Consider the following 7,213-nt stretch of genomic DNA (forward strand, 5'->3'; position numbering starts at 1 on the left):
GTGGTGAATATTCTGTAGCATGAAATTCACTCATCTGAGTTGTTGGAAATAGGGGGGTTTTAAAATCACTAATATGGGCTTTTCTCAGCTAAGATGCACTGGAGACTAAAGCGTCTTTGAAGTGTGTTCTGTCACAAAGAAGCAATTAACTGAGGACAATAATGTTTTCTTTTCCTCCCAGTCACTAAGCTGAACTCATGGGCCCCAGGATTGTACTCAAATACCAGGACTTGTTTCTGATGGGTCTGGGGAGTGAGTGGATGAGGCCAAAGGCTCTCGGTGGCTCCCAAGTGCATATCTGCAGAGGGTTTTGGATGTGACCAAGGCAGGAGTGCTCACAAGTGTCCCCAGGGCCACTGCAGCCCCCAGGAGAATCTCACAGATATTTCCAGGAAATTCATTATAACAAATATGGCTACCAGAGGAATTGGTTGCAAGTCCAGGCAATAATGCAGGATATTCACAGTTGGTACTAGCATTTCTCCTCCTCTCCTTGCTCACACAGGCTGCAGGGTACTCAAGCCTTGGTCTTATTTTGGCATCATGAAAAACTTTTTATTCTGCTTTTTCATCTCCACTAATTTATTAAATCCTGAGTGAGACTACAAGTCCATTAAAATATTTAAATGTTTCTTTTTTTTTTTTTTAATGAATATAATCCCCAGAAAACAGATACAGAAATGTTATTTCACATTTTGATAATTATTTAAAAAACAAGTAGTGAGGAACATTTTGCTCTTAGGATCTTCTGGAACAACAGCCCTTATTCTAGAAGAAAATGACATTCCAAATCCGAATGGACAACCTTTCCCCAGTGAGGCTGTGAGTGCCCCCTCCCTGGAAGCATTCAAGCCAGGCTGGATGGAACTTTGAGAAACCTGATGTAGAGGAAGGTGTTGCTGCCTATAGCAGGGGAGTTGGAACAGGATGATATTCAAGGTCCCTTCCAACACAAACTATTCTATGATTCCATGAAATTAAAGCATTAAGATCTGCTGGCTTGTATGGTTTCATCCAAAAAGCTCCTCTTACTCTTTCATCCCAATCTATTTCATTTTTCACACGTCAGGTAAGACATTAAGTAGCTAGCAGTGATAGTTTAGAGCTACCATAACAGTGATTTAACATGGATAAATGCAACATAAACTGTACAACGTCAAAGCATGTATGCATACTCCCTAGTTTCTATCTTTTAAAGATATTTTTATCCTGAAGCAAAAGTAGGGAATCTGAGTTTTGAGAGGAGTGAAAAATATCTCCTGACCTACAAACTTATTTTTAAAGCACGGCTTGGTAACCTGTTGGAATTTCCTCAAGATTTTGTAAATATTCTTCTGAATTCTTTCAAGGTGTTAGCATGTCATCCAAAAACCAGAAAGTACTACTTATTCTCCACAGGATTCAATCCATTCTTCCTAGAAATCCTGCAGGTAACCAGCTGCCCCCTAGGGTAATCTCTCATACTTCAGTTGGCACGTAAGTATGTGTTAATTTAGTCAGAATTAGTATTTTTTCTTCTTCTCTCCTTTCCTTCTCCCCTTTTCCTTTCCCTTTCCGTTTTACCTTTTCCCTTTTTTTTTTTTTTCCCCTTCCTTTTCCCTTTCCTTTCCTTAATTTTTTTTTTAAATGTTGCTGCCATGCTCTGGACAAGTGAAGCCTAAAAAAATCTATTCCTCTCCCAGTTTTGTAGGTGAACCCCATGGCTTGGGGCTTTTAATGGCCACAATGAATACAGAACTTCTGTATGTTAAACGATATCCACATTTTCAACCCCTGCTGTTATTTGTCCATGTTAACTTTGCATGTTTTCAGTACAATTATATCTTTTTATATCTTTAATAAAGGCATATTTGCAGAAATCTTGCAGACTTTAAGCATTGCATCTGCAGTGTAGGTATTTAATCTACAGGTTTATTGGTGAATATATTCTGCTGCATTTACATAAATACTTTTCCAGAATAACAAGGTTTCAAAATATTACTCTGTTTTCATTTAACTGGAAATCTGTGACATAGACCTATTTCAGAGAATCATAGAATGTCTTGGGTTGGAAGGGACCCCAAGGATCATCATTCTCCAACCCCCTGCCACAGGCAGGGCTGCCAACCTCTGCATTTAATACTCAACCAGGCTGCCCAGGGTGCCGTCCAACCCAGCCTTGAACACCTCCAGGGGTTTCAGTCCCCAGAAAACAGACACAGAAGACAGTAGCGATCTTTGTGAAGCAGCAGCTTTGAAGTCTCCTTTATTTACTAGAAAACTATCATTCCAGATCCTAATAAAGCCCAGAGGTTCAGCTGAGCCCACTGTATTGCAGCAAGCTTAAATCACAGCTGAAGTGAAAAGAGAGATTCAGATTATGTACTTCCAGAGAAGTGTTCAAGCTCATAGCAGTAAATAAACACACCTATGAGAGAGAACAGTTTTTCTCACTCAGCGTCTCCCCCGATTTCCCTCTTCACTGCTACATTACCCACATGGCAGATCAGGGCAGAATCACAAAAATTCCTACATTTTTCTTGTGCCCTAATATCACATCCACTTACTGCTGTACCTAATCACTTCTGATTAAGGCTGATGAGGAAGACTAATCTCAAGGGATGCAGAAAGTTTAGTCGTCCACACAAAACCATAACAGCTCTTCATTTGCTTTATACCCCGAGGACAGATTTCTGCCTGTCGTCAGCAGCACTGAAGCACATCTTACTCTCAACTGATGGACAAATCTGACTCTCTGAGCTACCTTGCCTTGCTCTGAAAACCAAGATGGCACAAGAAGAGTTTCTACCATCTCCTGTACATAACCATAATTATCCAACTCATGTGTCACACCAAATTTAACCATCAACTATAAGTAAAATGGCTTTACAGTCTCTGGAGAGTGATGATCTTCTAGAGGGAGAGGCTCCAGTGACTTTTGGATTGCTAAAAAGATGGAGACATTTTTTTTCCTCTTATGAAATTTGAAAGGATCACAATTTTGTCTTGGGGCCAGGTCGGTTAATTACAATGATTTACCATTGGTATTAAAACCAAACGTGGTAATTATTAAGAAATAACTAGCAATTAATAAATGTATTTTTAAAATAACTATGACCTTTCACCTTACAGATCCAGATTTAATTATTGGAATACTTTCAACGTAAGAAGATTAAAAATATCACTTTTCTGGTAGTTAGTAAGACCAACTGCATTGCCCATAAAGAGCCATGTCTCTGTTACTCATTAAATAAAAGTGTTAAAAGGTTTTTACTAAGGAAGGAACAAGTAAATTCAGCCCATAAGACAAGCAAGACGTGTATGTGTGGAATAAAACAATAAATAAAGAGAGGATTAAATATTTTCAAGTTGTTCAATGACGAATTAAACAAAAGTCCAAATACAAGATTTCCCTACCCTTCCTGCTCAAGATTTATAGTACTAATCAGCCAAGTTTCAAATCCTTAATATACTAAAGCATTTGCCTTTAAGGCAGCAGCAATTCAAGACTGCTAGCAAAATGAATGCATTTCCATTAGGCAAAATAATTATGTCATATATTCTAACAGTATCTTTGGACTTAAATCTTTTTGGTAAAGGGAACTGTCAATCACCTAAAATTTGATTGAGAATCTTTGTTAGAAACCACCCCATGTTTGGAAAGAAAATTGCAAGTGACTTTTCTCTCCCTTGCATTTATTCAAGGTCATTGAAAAAAAAAAAAGATTGAAATGACAGGTCACATTTTGTCCTACAAGTCTGGTGCATTTTGAGGGAAATATTTGAATACTAATTTATGTTTATTAAAGCCAGCATGAATACCTATGCAAATTAAAATTCTTCAAATCTCTACATCAGAACTAACTCATGCATTTTAGTGCAACTTTTCAGGGGGTTGCAGGTTTGTAATTTTGAGCATAGTAAATCTTTACAGTCCATGACTTCTTGGTTGTTGACTTTGAAGTCCTCCGTGCTTCAAAGAGATATGCTTTCAGAATAAACACCACGCATTTCTGCTTGGCCATGCTTCAGAATCCTCCCCTAGACAGAAGCTTAGCAGAAAGGGAGGAGATCCATTTATTGCTGGCTGGTGGGATGGGGCATTTGAAAAGACAAGATGTGCCTAATTGAACTGAAACTGGCAATTACCTAGAATAAAGCCCCACCTCATGCAACTAGGCACTTTAAAATGTATAGCTGTTAATATGTTTATGCACATCTCACTTGAAGAGTGAGCCTTGATCCTTTAGACCCTTGGGCTCATTCTGCCACATTTATAAACCATCTCAGGGGGTTGTAGCTAATTAGACCCAGGCCTTGCATCTCATCAGAGGATATCATCTACTGGTGACCATTGAGCAGCACTCTGGGCACCAGTGGTGTTGTTGGGGTGAGATCTGGAAGGCACACATGAGAAAGGAATTATGGGGGAGAGCTGATAAAACATGCAGTGCCACTGACATCTATACAGGCGTCTGTGCACAGGATGGCCAATTAGCTAATCACTGCTTTGCCTTCCTATTAGAGCATAAATGGAGTCACTGCAGAGTTGGTTGAGCCAACAAGCACAGCTGAGCCACTGATGGACACTGCACTCTCAAAAATCAGGGTCATAAAACAAGGTTTTACCTTGGCCGTTGTGTCTGTAAAGCATAATTTGAAGGTGGCAAATCCCCCTCCTGCTGCTGTCACAGTTCTGTTCTTCCAATCTTCAAACTGTGGCCTGCAGGTCTCCCTCCTATGTGAGTGCATAGGTGATGACCCACAGCTGCTTCTGCCATCCCACCGCTGTAGCTGCATCGAGTAGGAATACCATGGGAGATTAATATAACAGTAATCACAGCTGTAATTGCCCATACAGGCTTGGTTAAAGCTAATAACAGTGTGCCTACATCTAGTGAAGTCATATCTTCATTTTGCTGCAGAGGCACAGTTGGACGTATTCGCGCAATGAAGTCCTGGGTTGTGGGCTGCCTTGCAACACAGAGCTGTGGAATAATCAGTGGGCAAAAAAGGATGCATGAAGAAAATCCTCTATGTGCTCCGTCAAGTTATCAGATGCTTTGTTCAGAAAAGCAAACCCATGATGTGGTCTCCCCATCTAGCTTTGGACTATTTACCCTGCTGCTGAGAAAGGGCCATTAAATACCGATCCTGATATTCCGTTACTAGTAGGGATCCCACTTATCTAATTGAAGGGAAATTGTGGGAAAGCACCACTAGAGGTCACTCAAAATTAATTGTTACCCAATTAGCACACTCTGACCCTAAAGTTCAAGATGTTCTACAGCTTTCTTGTTTAAAGTACTATCAGTTTTGACTCTTGGCTGTGAGAAAACTCAGAACATTTGGAGACAGAAAATGTTTTATCAATTCTCCCCTCATTCCAAGGTTCCTAAATCAGCTTTGCCTTTCCCTCTGCCAGCAGCAAATAATTTCTTCTTCAGCAATGAGCTTACAGATGCTGGCAGTGATGGACCTCCAGAAGTTTTAGAGGAATTCAGAGCTAGCTGTCTTATCTCAAGCACCTGATCACCCATTTTGAAAATTAGACCAAAATGAGTAGTACAAGTGAGGGAATATATAGCAAAAAAACATTTAAGCCTTTTTTTTTTTTTAATATATGCATATATGGAGAAAATTGTAACCACTGTTGCATGGAAGAATGAGTACATGTTTTTGTAACAACTGTTTGACTAAGTAAAAGAGGTTAAAAGCAAAGTTAAAGTTTGATTAATGGGTACATGTTGAAATATATCTCTGCATGTATTTAATTAAAAGCAGATGTTCTACTTGCAGGGCTTTTGCCATGATCTGTGGTAATGATGATAGCAATTTATTTGCCAAACCCAACAGGAAAAGAGATATCTAATTAGTGTGCTCTATAAGATTAAGCCTACTAACCACTGGTGCACATGCATAGATCTCCCGAAGTATGTAATCAAGAGACTGAGTCCTCCCAGTGCTCAGTAAGTAATTCATGATCCTACATAGACCATAGTGAAGAAACATTCCCAGTGCAGTTCGGTGTGGGAAAACTCATGGGCAGCCATGCTGTTATGAATGATGCTCTATTAGTGCTCTTATTTCCTTCCTCATTTCAGGTTACTGATGATCCTTCTATTCTCCCCACGCCTCACTTTCAGCCTGATGGACAAAGGGGATGATTAGCTACTCGGCTTATCAATATGTATGAACAAGTCAATAGGGAAGATTGTGGCAGTTTCTTGAAATATCCTTTAATAACCTCATAAGACCAGCCAAGGAAAGATGCACAGCGCGTGTGCAGCTGCTGAAAAAAATGTTAAAGCATCATAACATGAACAAGTAATTTATGAGGCTCTAGTCTCCTAATTGTTTCATCAAGGTGATAAATAAATAAATAGATCATCAGCATCTGAAGAGCTGTATGGCTTCATTCTCTGCTTTCTAGAGAGATTAATCTCACAGAGGTAGAAAGACAGTTTGCCACAAAATCATACTCATAGGCTCAAACAAATGGAATTTGGATGTAATTATCATTTTTTAAAATGGTGTGCCATCTTCTGCTTTTCTGCACAGCAAGACAGTGAAGTCAAGGAAAATAACTCTGCATTTCTTCTCTCCCTTAAAATCCGTTGCAACTGAATAATAAGAGCTACTGCTTCAAGGTGTTCAAATATCCCAGGCTTCCCTCATCTGCACATACTGCTTCTGTGCTGGTGGCAGTGAAAGCCTTGCATCATTCAGTCACACCTGCCTATTCATCAGAACAAGTTTCACTGCTTGGTGGCCACATTGCTCCCTCTCAGGTAGTATTTATCTGGGCTTGGACTACACAGTTAGTCCTCACCACAAAGATTCAAGATCCTCATGTGTTCTCCCTTCTAAAAGGGGATGGACATAAAGAAATAAGGGCTGTTTTACAGAAGTCCTAACTAAAACCCAACATAATCAGAGCCTTTCCCTTCAGAAAACCTCTGCTGTTGGGACTCTTACTCTAAAATGAGTAGAAGTGCCACTGAATATAGTCACTCACTACTGAACATGCACAGAAAAGCTTACTGAATGCTTCTTGTGCAACAAAGCAAGAATAAGATAGCGAGCAGCTGAAGCTGTAAGGCTGAGGTGGAGAAAGAGAGGGAAAGAAAACACACTAAAGAGGAGACAGAGTTTCTACAAAATGCCAGCAGCTGAAGAATCTTACTAGAGAAAATGAAAATCAGGTGGGATCAGGTAGAGAGCCCTTTCTTTT

The sequence above is a fragment of the Lagopus muta genome, chromosome 9 (assembly GCF_023343835.1).
Source record: "Lagopus muta isolate bLagMut1 chromosome 9, bLagMut1 primary, whole genome shotgun sequence".
NCBI lineage: Eukaryota > Metazoa > Chordata > Aves > Galliformes > Phasianidae > Lagopus > Lagopus muta.